Source organism: Mauremys mutica, chromosome 10 (genome assembly GCF_020497125.1).
Source record: "Mauremys mutica isolate MM-2020 ecotype Southern chromosome 10, ASM2049712v1, whole genome shotgun sequence".
In the NCBI taxonomy this organism is placed as follows: Eukaryota; Metazoa; Chordata; order Testudines; family Geoemydidae; genus Mauremys; species Mauremys mutica.
Genome location: NC_059081.1, coordinates 65157751 through 65173937, shown reverse-complemented (window position 1 = coordinate 65173937; position 16187 = coordinate 65157751). Strand labels below are relative to the sequence as shown.

The following is a 16187-nucleotide window of genomic DNA, read 5'->3' as shown; positions in this document are numbered from 1 at the left end:
AGAAGTTGTACCATTGACTTTAGTGGGAGCAGGGCCAAACTGTAAAAAAGGGTTGCTGTTCGGTGTGTTTACATAGATTATTGTTGTTTGTATTATGTAGCATCTAGAGGCCCCAGCTAAGATCAGAACTCCATTGCGCTATACTGAAGAGTTTACAACCTAAACAGCCAAGACAGTTGGCGTTTGGCAGGAAGTGTTATCATCTTCATCCCTATATTAGAGAGAGAAAACTTCCATTGAATCCAGATCTCATAAGTCTCAGAGCAAATTCCTTTACCACGAAACAGTCTTTTTTCTCTGGATTGAACATGCACAGCTGTCTGTGAATCTAGATCACTAAATGATATTGGCAAGTTCCTAGCAGTGAGGCGGTTTGGAAACTAACTTCCTAAAACATTTTTGAGAGATGCGTTTTCTAATATTCATGATAATATAAATGTGTATGAAATGGTAATAGTTCTAATCAGAAATAATTACAGGGAAAGGAACTAGTCTGCTATTAGTCTGGAATCAGTTATTATTTGTGGGAGAATTTATATTTTACAAATTGAACTGTTGATAATGATTTTGTTTTACCTAATATAAACCTAAACGTTTGAAAAGGGAATGTTTTTAAGAGTTCTAGGTACTAAAATTCCTTGGACATTCACTTCACGCACAAAATGTCAGCTATACAAGGCTCCCCTTGAAACAAAGCTGATTTTTCTGGTCAAACAGGTATAGAAACCTGCATTCTAGAATAACGAACATGGATTTCTATCACTCACAATGCTTGCTGCAAAAGCCTGGTATTTTAAATAAGTTGGAGCACAGTTGATATAACAGGCAAGCTATATATAGCAACAGGGGAAATTAGGGGTTCTTATCTCTGCCTTATTTATAAGGTGATTGAAATTGGATCCTAAAGCATTCTGCTTTAATGCAGAAAACCAAGTTTTAATTGGATAGACAAACCTTTATTGCACAAATCAAAATTAACTAATGGCTAGATAGACCAGGGCCCAAGTGTTATCTTAGCTCTGAGCACCGTAAGCATGATCAAAATGTTTAAGAAAAAAGAGATAATTACTTAGATCACAGAGATGTGATACCAAATTGCTTCTGAAAAGCGTGGTATTAGTGGTCAATAGCATCTTCCAGGGTGTTCATTAATCAGTTCGCAAAGTTACATACTGTGATATGGAACAATATCGATGCACTGCCATGAAACATCTGAGCTGTAGTGAAACAACTGTTTATCTATTTGAAACCTGAGTCGTCAGCAAATGAGGCCTGTTTTAAATCAGCACCAGTTAAAGAAGCATACCATGCTTTGATATTGAGTGATATCAACACAAGTGCTAGGATGACCTTGTATTGCTGACTCTTCTCATGGTCAGATTTGACCCTCCATTTGAGTTTAATAGGAGTTCCACATGTGTAGGCCAAAGGCAGAATTTAGCCCTTAGTAAATTTATATTCTGCAGCTGTTCCTCCTCAAGCCATTGTTTTGTAAGTAAAGCAGGATTGGACTAGGTAAGTGCTTGGATGGAGACATCTGGGGACAAAATAGGTACTATAAGAATGGTGCTAGTGATAGAGCTGGTCAGAAAACAGGAAAGAGAGGAGTACAGATGGCAGGAGGAGTGAGGCTGATATGAAAAGACTGAGCAAGTGGGTGGGTGGGAGGTTCTGGCTTCTTGTCTTGATGGTTCAATAAAACCAATATTTGAACTGGTAAAAAAAAATTGAGGGCTTAAACTTTAGAACTTTTAAATTTCAGAAAAAATATTTCCATGGTTTAAAAAAAAAAATTCCATTGAAAACCATTATTTGTTTACACTTAATCCTTCCACTGCAATGTTTGCAACACAAATATGACACTCTTGTGACAGTGCGGGAGGACCTGAAAATGAAATTGTCTAGAACTGAAAGTGAAACTGTGAAGCCTGTTTTGATTTCTCAGATGCAAGACATGAAGCCATGTGCTAAGGCAATAAGTATATTCAGTCCCCCTGTCCCACCCCAATTTTTTTAGTTTTAATATTGATAATAACCTTAATTGTGGGGTTAAAAAAACAGAGCTTTTAAGTATCTGGTCATAAGGTCAAGCTTTCCTGTGGTGTGAGAAAATTACCTGAATGTGACTTTTTCAAAGTAACATCCCATTCAAAAGGACTGAGAACTTGACAAATGTTTTCCTTTGAGACACTGTCATCTCTCTTCTTACATTAAAAAACAAAAACAAAAAAAGCAGTAACTCTCTGCTGCTGAAAAGTTTACAGCTAAAACTATGAAAATATTTATTAACTGGTCAATTATGATTGGGTTTTGTCCTGTTGTTGTAATGATGAAGATTAATGTTTTTGGACAATGTACTTTTGAAAGTTTTTTGCTATTAGCACTAGGTAGTTCTCACCAATCAAAACCAAAAGCAATTGTCTTTGTCAATTTTTTTCTGGAAATAATGGCTTATTTCACAAGCTGAAAGAAAACCCTTTGTCCATAAGTTTGTGAAATTGTCAGAACAGCCATGCATACAATTTTACATAGGAAAAAAATCTGTAAAATGTTTCACTTCCTTCACAAGATTTTGTCGTATCAAAGTGAAACCCAGAAACTTGCAGAGCGTAACAGTAGGTCAAATTTCCATCTTGCCACATCATTGCAGGGGCTGAAATTGAATGTAAAACTGCTTAACTTCAGTGTGTTAAATCTGGATTATTGTCCTAAGATTCAGAGGTCTCTAGCAGTACAACTCCCCATAGGGGCCATGATTTGTAACACCAGCCTTAGTTGTGTGGTCTGTGGGAATCAAACCCATGATCTTTGACTAGGAAACCATCAGCTTCTGGGCTGGCGGACTTGGTCATGTGTTAGCATGGGTCTCTCTGTTAAAGTTTGATTCTAGTTAGTCTTTCACATAATTGTCTGAAAGTTGGGCTCAATGATCTGGAAAGCTGATGCATGTAAGTCACTGTAGCGTGACACTTTTAGGAGAAGGTCTAATTTAAGTAATCCTGCTGTTGTGTAATGCAATCAATGGCAATTTGTAAACTCCCAGCTGGAACACTTAACTCACATTTGTGGTGAATTCGGTTCTACCTGTGATCGCTACCCTGATCTGAAAACAGCACAGGCACAGGTCAAAAGCATATCTTCATATATGGAAATACTTAAAATATTGACTCTGGCTGTTGCAGTGTGAAATAAGCTGGGCCCACAGGTTTGTGCGGTGGTTGACAAGGTAGTCAGAAATGCTGCTAAAGGTTAGCACAGCTGGAGTTTTGCTCATGCTGTCATCCAGTTGAAAATCCTCTAATCGTATTTTGCATTAAGGAGTCATGCTAGGGAAGTGATAAGTAAACAAGCAGAGGAGAACGGGCAATGAGAGTCTAGAACAAAATAAAAATATTGTTTTTTCCCCTCTCAAAGGGAATGAAATATCACAGACTGCTGTATAGGATTCCCAACCTCACCCACCAAAATTACTGTACTTTCTTCTGTGGGACAGACCTGTCATTAAAACATGGTGCTGAGGTTCTGAAGATCTAGGCTCCATTCCCAGTTCTGCCACAGACTTCCTGGATGACCTTGGGCAAATCTATTAACCTCTCTCTGGGCCAGATCCTTAAAATAGGTGAAATACCACATAGCTCATTTGAAATTGATGGAGTTACAATTTACACCAGCTGCGGACCTGGCCAAGGGGGGGCATGTCTATGCTCAGATTACCTACATGTAAAATAGGAGTAATACTGAACTGTTACCAGTCAGCGGTCTGTAAGACAGTGGGGCCTACTCACTGGCCAGAGCATCAAATATAAATTTTCCAACAGCAGCAGAATTCCAGTCCCTTTCTTCAGAGATGGGTTTGTTTTTCAAAACAAGAACAGTCCAAAAACACCAGGTACTTTTATTCGCCTCTCCCACATTGGTGTTTGGTCTCTGCTCACAAAGCAGGTATTTGCCAGCCAGGCCTTCCAAATAGCTGGTGTGAAGAGTGTCCCTTCAGCACCTTCCCTCAGACCCTGGATCTCCTGTGGGAAGCCTCCTTCTCCCTGCAAGTCTCTCCCTAACCGAGCTGTGTGCTGGCCTTTGATCTGAGGACTATCTGAGCTTCAGGCTACCACCTAAATCCCTGGCCTCAAACCCATCACCTGGGAGAGAGACGATTAGGCAGAGGCGGGGCTAAACCCGCCTCCCTTAAAGAGCTGTCACACTCCCTGACAGGCTATTATGAGGTTTTGATTGTTTATAAAGTGCTGCGAGCTCTCTCCAGGCAGGAGCAGCTCCAGGCCCCAGCACACCAAGCGCGTGCTTGAGGCGGCATGCCGCGGGGGGCGCTCTGCTGGTCGCCGGGAGGGCGGCAGGCGGCTCCGGTGGACCTCCCGCAGGCGCGCCTGTGGAGGGTCCGCTGGTCCCCCAGCTTCAGTGGAGCATCCGCAGGCATGTCTGCGGGAGGTCCACCAGAGCCGCGGGACCGGCAACCGGCAGAGCACCCCCCGCGGCGTGCCACCGTGCTTGGGGCGGCGAAATGGCTAGAGCCGCCCCTGTCTCCAGGGAAAGTATAACAGAAACACAAAATGGTTGTAGTATGGTTTTCTGAGGACGACGTACAGTGTATAGTTCCATAGTTCAATGTTTCTAAAAGCTCTGGGATATTTATATATGGCACCAGTTCTGAATGTTATACTGCTGAAATCAAGTGAATGGAATTGTATTCTTCCAGTCTTTGCCTCTGGGTATTCTTTACAGTGTTCTACCTAGTACAAGAGAGATACTTGCTTCTAGCTTTTCCTCTCATGAGCAAGCTTGGAAGCGGCAGCCAGTAAGTCCCTCAGCCCGCGCCTCTTCCTGCAGCTCCCATTGGCCCGGAGCAGTGATCCGTGGCCAGTGGAAGCCGCAATCAGCCGGACCTGCGGACCGGGCAGGTAAACATACCGGTCCAGCCTGCCAGGGGCTTTCCTTACACAAGCAGCGACCCCTGTTTGAGAAACCCTGTGTTATAGTTACCACATGGACCAGATCCTGCGCTCGACTCAGGACTAAATTGAAAATTGCCTCTCCCCTTGTGGGTTCCTGTACCAGCTGCTCCAAGAAGCAGTCATTTAAAGTATCGAGAAATTTCGTCCTGAAGTGACATGTACCCAGTCAACATGGGGATAATTGAAATCACCCACTATTATCGAGTTCTTTATTTTGATAGCCTCTCTAATCTCCCTTGGCATTTCATCATCACTATCACTGTCCTGGTCAGGTGGTCGATAATAGATCCCTACTGTTATATTCTTATTAGAGCATGGAATTTCTATCCATAGAGATTCTATGGAACATGTGGATTCATTTAAGATTTTTACTTCATTTGATTCTATATTTTCTTTAAACATATAGTGCCCCTCCCGCCCCCACACACAACCTGTTCTGCCCTTCTGACATATTTTGTACCCCGGAAAGATTGTATCCCATTGATTGTCCCCAGTACACCAGGTTTCTGTGATGCCTATTATATCGATATCCTCCTTTATCACGAGGCACTCTAGTTCACCCATCTTATTATTTAGACTTCTAGCACTTGTGTACAAGCACTTTAAAAACTTGTCACTGTTTATTTGTCATTGGTGTGGTGCCTCCTGCTGGTCGTCCTGGGAATTAGCTCGCCAGCCTCCGTAGCGCCCTCTGCAGTCCAGTGGCTCACCTTGCCGCTGCCCCCGGTGTCCCTCCCGGACCCTGATGCCCCTTCTGCCAGGGTTCTGCCCCCTGCAGTACCCCACAGTCTCTCTGGGTCTCCCCTTCCCAGGGAACCCCCAACCCCCTATCCCCACCTTGCCTCAGTATATGGCTACTGCCAATCACTGTCTAGCCCCTGCTCACTGGGGCGGACTGAAATATACACCATTCATCATAGGCAAAGGGGGTTTGGACCTGCCGCCTTTGCCTACCCCAGGCTACCCCTCTGTAGCCCCAGTACCTGTTCTGGCCTTTTTCAAGGCCTGCAGCCTGGGGGTTCTCCAGGCAGGAGCTCCCCAGCTCCTCTGGCCTTTCCCCAGCCCTGCTCCACTCCAGGTACATTTGTCAGCTCCCAGGCAGCCAGGCCCTTCTCCCTCAAGAGCTAGAGGGAGAGTCCTCCCAGCTCCTGGCTTCCCTGGCCTTTATAAGACCAGCTATGGTCTGACTGGGGCATGGCCCCAGCTGTGGCTGTTTCCCCAATCAGCCAAGGCTTGCTGCTCTCCCTAGTAGCAGCCCTCACGCAGCCTCAGCCCTCTCCCAGGGCAGGAGCGGGTGACCACCCCGCTACACTGCCCTTTTCTGATATGTCCAAGTTTTTTTTATGTGCCTGTTTCTCATCTGATCTGTCCCATAACTTATCCTCTTCCATCCTCTCCTCCTGACTAGAACCCAGAGAATCTCTATCAATAGACTCTCCTCTAAGAGCAGCCTGTCTGATCCATGTGCTCCGCTGCTGCAATCGGCTTTCCCCCATCTCTTAGTTTAAAAACTGCTCTGCAACTTTTTTAAATGTGAAGTGCCATCAGTCTGGATCCACTTTGGTTTAGGTGGAGCCCATCCTTCCTGTATAGGCTCCCCCTATCCCCAAAGTTTCCCCAGTCCCTAATAAATGTAAACCCCTCCTCTCTACACCATCGTCTCATCCACGCATTGAGACTCTGAAGCTCTGCCTGCCTACCTGGCTATATTTATAGCTATAATATATACATACATAGACACACAGACACATATATAGATATGTGGTGTGTGCATATAGTTGTATATTTCTATGTACCACCTCTAAAAACCCATATGAAAAGAATTTGTAGGTTGCAAAGTCAAGTACTTAAAAGTTAGGAAATGCCAGAGTTATGGTTGCCCCTTGTGCAGGTGCCTCATTACATGAACTCATACTATTTTCTCCACAGGTCCCCAGCCTAATTTATTGAATGGATATTCAATATTGTTTTTATCCTCCACAGTCAGTTTGTGGCTCCCATCAGTTTGCTGAACATATTCAAACCCTGCACTGCATGCAAAATTATGATTTTCCTTCTGGGCATTTCCATGGTGCTCTCACCGTAGTATCAGAGTGTTTCACAAACACTGGCAAATATATCTTCACAACATTTATTAGGTGGGGAACACAGAGATTAAGGGCAAAATTGTCAGAAAACTCCACTAATTTAATCAACTTAGGTCATTTAGACTTTTAGATCCACCACACAGATCTTTACCGCTTGAGCTAATGTAGTAGCTGGTAACAGTAGTAGGAATCATAGGCCTCCCTGGCCAGTGGGTTTCACAGCTATTTGCTGACAGCAGAGCAATGTAGAGACTCAGAACTCCTGGTTTCGATTCCAGGTTTCGGAGGGCACCTGGCATTGGCCACCATCGGAAGACAGGATACTGGGCTAGATGGACCATTGGTCTGACCCGGTATGGCCGCTCTTATGTTCTTATGTGTTCTCCAGTATTTAATAGAGCATTTTGGTCCTGTGACCGCAACTTCTCTCTGACTCCCCTCATCTCCTAATCACATTTCTATTTTGTCTCCTGCACCCCTCTGATCCTATCCAAACCTCTTGTGAAAAAGTTCTTCTTCTACCTCGGTGGGTCCTGCGCTTATTGGCGGATTTGCTCACCTCAGAGATTCACCATCTGGGTCAGGAAACAGCCCAGAGGCCTTCCCCTCTGGTAGAAGCCACAGTCCAGGTCAATTCTTCCTGTGTCTGATCAGGAGTTGGGAAGTTTGGGGGGAACCTGGGCCCGCCCTCTACTCCGGGTTCCAGCCCAGGGCCCTGTGGACTGCAGCTGTCTAGAGTGCCTCCTGGAACAGCTGTGCGACAGCTACATCTCCCTAGGCTACTTCCCCATGGCCTCCTCCCAACACCTTCTTTATCCTCACCTCAGGACCTTTCTTCTGGTGTCTGATAATGCTTGTACTCCTCAGTCTTCCAACAATATGTCTTCTCACTCCCAGCTCCTAGTGCCTCTTGCTCCTAGCTCCTCGCATGCATACTACAAACTGAAGTGACGTCCTTTGTAACTCAGGTGCACTGATTAGCCAGCCTGTCCTAATTTATTCTAGCAGTTTCTTCTTAATTGGCTCCAGGGGCCCTAATTAGCCTGCTTGCCTTAGTTGGTTCCAGCAAGTTCCTGCTTGTTCTGGAATTGCTCCGTTACCTTACCCAGGGAAAAGGGATCTACTTAACCTGGGACTAATATATTTGCCTTCTAACACTCTCCTGTAGCTATCTGGCCTGACCCGTCACACCCTAGACCCTGTCCCTTCCCTCTCTGCCACTCCCTACCCTATGGCTCTTGCCACCCATCTCCCCACCATTTCTCACCCTTCATTCAAATCAGGTGCTTACTCCTCCTCTTCCATGCTGATTGGCTGTGAGCACAGGGAACATTGAGAGTACAGGAGACAGTGGGTCTCTCTGCTTTCAGTATGTGGAGGCTCATAACTTGACCATGTTTTGGAGAATTTCCATGGGGATGGCTAAAGTCATGTCCCGGACACTCCAGCAACTCCCTGATCCAAACAATGATGGCAATAGAGCTTCTCAACAAACTGGTTGTAGGATTTTTTTTTTAATAACCAAAAAGCAATGATTTTTTTCTCTAATTTCATTCTTGGAAAAAATTCAGCTTGAGGCATGGAAAATTTCATCCCAAACAGTTAGTTTGACAAAGTTAAAAGCAACTGAAAACAAGTTCTCATATTGGGAAGGCAACCATCACCATCTATCATAAATGTGTTTTGTATGTATGTATATCTATCTCCTTAATTTTTTTTGTGTAGTCTACATATGGCCAAGTCAGCTGTAAGCTAAAGGTTTAGCGAGGCCTAAGAGGGCATATTAACTAGGAGGTTTTGAGAACAAAATGTGTTGAAAATATATCAGTCTATAATTGGATTCTCCCCGAGGCAGATCAGACATGCACTCTAGGCATGGTTTCTTGCTCTAGGTATTACAGGTATCATAAAATTAATGGAAAAAGAGTATCCACTGTAGTATCTCTTCTGTCACACAGCACACATTTTTGGCTTTCAAAGAAATGCACAGCCCAGTAAAAAAAAAAAAAAAAAGCTTTTTAAGTACCCTAAAATTATTTCCATACCAGCGAGCTAGGAAAATTAGCTGGGAAATGGAACTCTAAAGAAGAATTGGGTTCCTTCATTTAAGTTGAAAAACAGTTGGAAGCAACAGGACAAGGAAACAAGTTTTGTTGTTCGTTTTTTTGTTTGTTTGTTTGTTTTCCAGTTTGTAGGACATTGGCAGGAAAAACGTTGACTCCAAGAGCCACGTACTTCACTTGCTCAGAGAAGTAGAGCACTCTGGGCTAAATTAAGCTTGTCCTTGTGAGAGTGCGCTAGACTGGGGAGAGTGTTCCTCCTCCTTTGGTTCAGGAGGGCAGGCATCATCTAACGAGCCCCACAGAAGGCATTTCTGTGTGGGTAAACAAAGGCCCCTCCACCCCATGCACTAGGAAGGCTGCATTTGGAGGAGCACTGGCTACCTCTTTGCAATGTGTGAAAACCCACTCAGTATTGATATCAGAGTTCAGGAGCTTACCTGCATCCGGGCACCAGTCATGCATGAGGTGCATCTCCTTATCCTATCCAACATGGTTCAGGCCCTTGGGAGTCATGGGAAAGTAATAAGTAATACATTGGACCCCTATTCTGTGGTTCTATGATTGGTTTATGGGTAAGAGTGATCAAACCTCTTGTTAGAGGGTGGCAGGATCTACAACCCCTTGTTGAGGTGCAGGGCTCTTCTGAGGACTTGCTGCATGGATAGGAATTAGAACCATGCATAAAGCAGCTTGAATACATTCTGTAGACTTTTGGTGGCTGGTGAAGTTGTTAACTCCCACCTGTTTATAGAAGAGGTGGGCCTGACCCTGCAGTGAGAGGAAACTAAGGTCAGAAACCAGGCGGTGCCACAAGAAACCTTAGGAGCAGCTAGGCTGATATTCAGGTTCAGTTGTCAATTATTATTTCACCAGGAAAGCCACCCCCCAGAAAAGGGATAAGTTCAACGTTGCCTTATAACTTGTGTGTGCAGTTTTTACTCAGCGCAGAGGGGAATGCTTCCTGCTCACATCTTTCTTCTCCTCTTCCTTCCTGAGGGAGATGGAACACAGTGGTCCTGTCTATGCTGGACTTGCAGCCAAGTTACATGCTTGAGGTTAAAACCAATTTTGAGCCTGCCTTGTCTGCCCCGTGTGGCTGGGTCCAGAAACCATTTTAGCTAGAATTTGGGGGTTAGGTGTCCAACTCCTACTGAACCTCAATGTCGTTAGAGTGCCTAAATCCCATAGGCATCTTTAAAATATCACCCTTAGTCCTCAGTTTGGCTACATGCCCACCCAGCACAGACATATTTTTACTCACCAGCGGTATCTACACAACCGTCCTCCTCATTGGGTATGTCGTCATCTTACTAAATGGCTTTAACATTGGGATCAGTGTTGAACATTAATATAACATTGACATTAGTTTTCAATTTAGGCTGTGTACATAAATCAGAGCTGAGTTTAATATATCTGGCGACAATAATTAAATTCATTAAAAAAAAAAGAGGAGAGAAGCTACGAATGAGCAACATGACAGATGGTTTCTTTATATGAAACACCCTATGTGAACATCAGAATACTAAATGAAAAACAGAATGCTTAATTCAAGCCGCTTGACATTCTCCCTGGGATGAGGCTGATGCAGTACAACAACATTGCTGCCAGCTACCTGAGCAAGTAGCCATTTACTGAAGGGAGGTCTTTCTTCACTCACCTTCACCGAACCATAGATTTGGTCTGGCTAGGTCAGTCCTTCTTCTGGTGGACTAAGAGCCCCAGATGAGACTTCTTGTCACTGCAAATGGTCTGTTGTTTTTGTCTAATAGTGAATTAGAGTCCGATGGACTATAACACCTCAACAGGCCTGTAGTTCCTCAAATTCTGACACAAGCAATGACATTATTGAGATTGCAACACTTTGTGACCGATCAAAGGTTTTATCCTCTTCTTTCCCAGCTTTTTCTTCAAGTTGGAAGGACATGTGTTTTCTTAGAGGGAGAGAGAGCCGTTATATCTTGTTGTTAGATTGGGATTCTGGTGATCTGCCTCCAAAATGCCAACTCTGCTGTAGACTCCCTGTGTGGCCGTCAGCAATTATTGCGGCTCTCTGTCCGACAGTTGCCCATCCGTAAAATGGGGAGGATGGGTAAAATTTTCCAAACCACCTCAGTGACTCAGGATCCTACGTCTTACTGAACGTCAATGGGATCTAGCAGCCAGATGTTCAAAGGTCATTTAGACAACTACTGAGATTTTCTAGTGGCATTTTGAAAATCCCCCTGGTAGGAGTTAGGTGTCTAACCTGGTTAGGTGCTTCTGAAAATCCCTTAGGTATCTATCTGCATTTAGGTGCATTTAGGTACCTAAATACCTTTGAAAATTGAAAATCTGGCCCTCTGCCCTGTTGTGTTAATTTAGATTAAATAGATGGGTCCAAAGAGTTAAAGGTGCTGACGTAGCCCCGTCACTGTCCAACATCAAACGGTTTTAACTAAGGTTCGGGGTTTGGTGTACAGAGACCTCAGCCTGCTTAGTGTCATGGCAAATGCACCATTCAAAATCCTTTTAACCCTGTATTAAAGATACCAAAAAGAAGGAAAAAATAATTACAGCATTTGAAATGTAAAGTACTAAATAAAGCAGTGGTTCTCCACCAGGGGTCCAGAGCCCCCTAGTGGGCCACAGGCAGGTATCGGGGGGTCGACCAAGCATAGCTGGTGTTAGACTCGCTAGAGCCCAGAGCAGACAGCTGAAGCCCAGCCGCCCAGGACTGCAGCACGGGGCACCAAGCCCCAACACCCAGGGCTGAAGCTAAAGACTGAGCAACTTTGCTTCATGGTGTGGGGTCCTGGACAATTTCCCTGCTTCCTACCCCTTAATGCTGTCCCTGGCTTTTATATGGAGCTGTTGTGGCACAGGTGGGCCATGGAGTTTTTATAGCATGTTGCCAGGGGCCTCAGAAAGAAAAAGGTTGAGAACCCCTGAAATAAAGAGGTGAGATTATTGGACCAACTTTTGTTGGTGAGAGAGACAAGCTTTTGAGCTACACAGAGCTCTGCTTCAGGTCTAACTCTGTGTATCTCAAAGTCTTGTCTTTCTCACCAACAGAAGTCGATCCAGTGAAAGATAGTATCAGAGGGGTATCTGAAGAAGTGGGTATTCACCCACGAAAGCTCATGCTGCAAAACATCTGTTAGTCTATAAGGTGCCACAGGACTCTTTGCTGCTTCAGTGAAAGATATTATCTCACCCACTTTGTGTCTCTAATATCCTGGGACCAGCACAGCTACAATACTGCAAGTATTAAATAAGCCAGTCATTTTAACATCCTTTTCCTTTGCTGGATAGAGTATTTTTAGAAGGGAAAAAAACCCCTTGTTTGACTGTCTTTTAGATGGTAATAACTGTCCTTTTGGGGGAAAGAGAGAGGATGCTAGTTGAGATGGGCTGGAGCTGTATTGCTGTTGTTGTTAAAGTCCAATCCCATTTTCTAGAAAACAAGACAAACACATACAGGAAGGGAGAGAAAAGAACAGCAAAGCAACTAAAAATGCAGCTTCTTCCTCTGAAGTTGACTTTCACTTGCAACCTCATGGGTGGAAAACACAGGCCTAGCACATGGCCTTACCAGCCACTGCGAGAACTGGCAAGCTTGTACCAGCATTAGGTTTTTCAGGGCATTGCTCTTAGTTGCCTCTCTGGTCATAGGCTGACATCAGTATAACAACATATGCAGTCTTGGCCAGCTGACCCAGACTCTTATTAAACAGAAGGCAAAAGGAGAGAGAGGGGGAAGAAAATATGGAAGGCGATGAAGGAAAAGGACACAGAGGGGTGGGGGATGCCAAAATCTCATTATCTCGGGTGGTGTTGAAGAATTTAGTCAGCACTAGTGAAGGTAGTGGTTTCATCTGTCTGGTCCAATTTGGTGAAGACATGCCTCAGGATTAGTGTGTAGGAGGTCCAGGCTCCCAGGAGATGTTGAGGGTGATGGTGTTGGTGTTGGTCCTGCTTTGAGCAGGGGGTTGGACTAGATGACCTCCTGAGGTCTCTTCCAACCCTGATATTCTATGATTCTATGAGGGTAGCAGCCATGATGATAAAACTTGCTGCAGCAGTTGCTGGCAGATAGTTCCTTTTTCAGCTAATTTTCCCCAAAGCCTTTTCCTGTTAAGAACCCCAAAAGGGAGTGATGGGCAGAATATCCCACCCTCTTATTATTTTGACCACCAAGCGGCCTAATTCCCAACACACCAATTTTGTTTCATTGACTTTTGGTCTTGTTTACTAAGCATAATCCTCAGACAGTCCTTGAGCTGTATCAGTAAAACCCTTTCTGTTTAAAATAATTCGGTTTTTCTGTCTCCTGACATCTTGTCTTAAACAATTTTCTATAACAGGTTACTGTGACAATTTCACTCACTTTTTACAGCTGAGGTTACAGGTAGGATAAATATGTAAGCCCAAATATTACTACAGCCCTGATGTGCCCAAATGGCTTTTGAAAATGGGACTTAGACTCCCAAGTCAATAGGGTGGTTTGGAAAATCATAATACCTCCTTCTTGTTGTTGTTTGTCTGTCTTGTCTATTTAGATTATAAACTGTTCCAGTTAGAGTCTATGTGTGTGTACAGTACCTGACACATTGGGGTCCTGATCTCAGCTGGGTCCTATAGATGTTAATGTAAAACAAATAGCACTAATTTTACCAACGAAGAAATTTGTGGGAAGTCAGGATTCATGCAAAATTAATATTCCTTGTAGATGAATGGTCTAGAGCTGTAGTGAAGGTGTTGCTGCTCTCTGCTACATTACAAGCCTTAATCTAATACAGAGCACTCCTTAAGAGTTTATAAAAATGCCACTTTTTTCCAGAACCTCTGTCCAAAACTCATGAGGAAACATGAACTTGCTAATAATACCAGGATGTGACAAATGGCAGTGCTTACTTTTATTATTGTACAGAAACATCTTCCCTTCAGACTCAAATAGAGTTACAAACAGTATGTGGCTAGAGACTAATGGGAGAGAGGCTTCAAAGCTTTTTTGTCCATGCCCTCCTAGTCCATGGTGGGCCAAATAAGAAAAAAAAATGGCTATGTTCTAATCTGTTCTCAATAGAAAGAAAAATGCTCCCACTTCAAAGGTGCTAGAGAAACACGTTACGTTACCCAAAGCCAGGGATGTGTGGGGGGAAATTTCCCCCTGGTGCAACTCCAGGAGAAAATATACGGGGTAATAAAGAAAAAGAAAGGCAAAGTAATTTTGTTTCTCGAAAATGGATAATGCACCTGTCAACATGTATTTAGTCTGGCGGCCTTCAGAGACATTTTCTAGCGACGGCAGAAGAGAGGCTAAAATTGCATTTAGGAGACCCTATATAGAGTTGGGAAACAGAGCTCTGTATTAATTTTAACATGAAGCAAATTGCTTAAGGCAAACTCCCCCCATCTCATTTGTTGCATTAGAATCTCCCTCACACCCCTCCTCCAAAACGCCCCACTGACTAGTTCGGTGTTGGGTTGTATTTTTTTTTTCCTCACACACATTTCAAAAGAAAAAGGAGAAAAATCTGAGGCCATCTGCTATCTTCTTTATGGGAAAAAAATAAAACCTACAATTAGTGTCTTGTTCATCTTTTCTTTTTTGAAAAAAGAGAACTATTATGCAAATACTCCACAATTTGGTTTCAAATACCCTTTGTACTGTGATGAACAATTTTCTTTAATACAAACCCAACCTCCTTGCCAAGACTTTTTTTTTAATATGAGGGGGGGGAAACTTTTATGAGACTTTTCTTCATTGTTGTGTTCTTCTGATGCTAAGGTTTTGTCATCCTCTCTTTGTGTGGTATTATTATTGCCGTTATTTTTTAAGTTGTCGGTTAAACTTTGGATAGCTTTTTGGGGGGAGAAAACCAAAAGAGCTTCACAAAACCCCATTTCCATTTCGCTTTTCAATGTTCCTTTGCCTCAGTGAAATGATTGCCATGGAAAGGCAGAGCTCAGTAAATCAAAGAGGCTTTTCCCCTTGCCTCTTCCGAAAGCTGCCTGCCTGGTGGTGGCAGCTTTGCTGTAAGTGAAGATTTGTAGTTGAATTATAGCTGCAGACTTTGGTGTCTGATCCTGCAGGACTTGCAGTCGCTGGGAGATTCCGGAGTAAGGACTGAGCGTATGGAGCCAAGTCGTGCAGCCCTTACTAGCAGCATTATTACAGTAGCATTTAAAGGCCTCAGCTCAGACCGGGGGCCCCGCTGTGCTATGCAGACAGGTAGCAAGAGACCAGTCCTGTCCCAAAGAGTTTCCTGGTCTAGAGAAGACAAAGGATGGGTGAAAGGAAGAGTTATTATCCCTGGTTTATGGCTGGGGATCTGAGAAATTAAGCGATTGGCCCAAGGTCAAGGGAAGGCTGTGGAAAAGCTAGGAATTGAACGCAGGAGTAAGATTTTTCAAGTGCCTTAGGAACACAAGTCCCAATGAATTTTGATGAGATTTGTGAGCCTAATTCACTTAGGCACATTTAAAAATCCTGTACCAGATCTTCTCTGTCCCAGTCCAAGGCATGAAATAAAAAAGCAACTTTGAATTAGGGAAAATTCCCATTACTATCAGTTGGCTACATTATAGGCTGGATCCTGCAGTGTGCTGACAGTGTGTTTGTCCATCATCCTACCAGGCCCTTCACCAGAGGCTTAGCTTTCACTGTGTGCTTTTAGTACTTTGCTGGGTCTGGGTCGGAATGGTCAACATCGTGTAGGATCGAGCCCCAGGAAGAGGTCATCAAACTGTGGGATGTGCTCCCTAGGAGGGTATGGAGGCACGTTCGGGGGGCGCAGTGGGCCTTGGCTAGCCCCCATGGGGGGCAGGGAGGGAGCACCACCCAACCCCGCCACGAACCCAGCTGTGCTCCGGCTTGGCCATGGCCCTGGGGTCCAGCTGCTGGCCCCCACTCTGGCCCGGCTGTGGACCCGGCCCCAGCCTCATCCCCTGGCCATGGCTCTGTTCTCAGCCCCACTCCCAGCCTCGGCCCCCTTATCCCTGTCTGGGCTCTTCTCCACCCCCCTCCCGACCCTCGAGCCATGGCCCCACTGCAGGCCCTGGCTCCAGGGGCTGTGGGTGATGCGGAC

The 16187-nt window shown here is 44.4% G+C and overlaps 1 protein-coding gene across 1 annotated transcript in view; it reads left to right on the top strand.

Moving 5' to 3' along the window:
- The window catches only part of ERBB4 (erb-b2 receptor tyrosine kinase 4), a 981920-nt gene that overhangs the window by 823165 nt on the left and 142568 nt on the right, over nucleotides 1–16187 (top strand). The window lies entirely within an intron of this gene.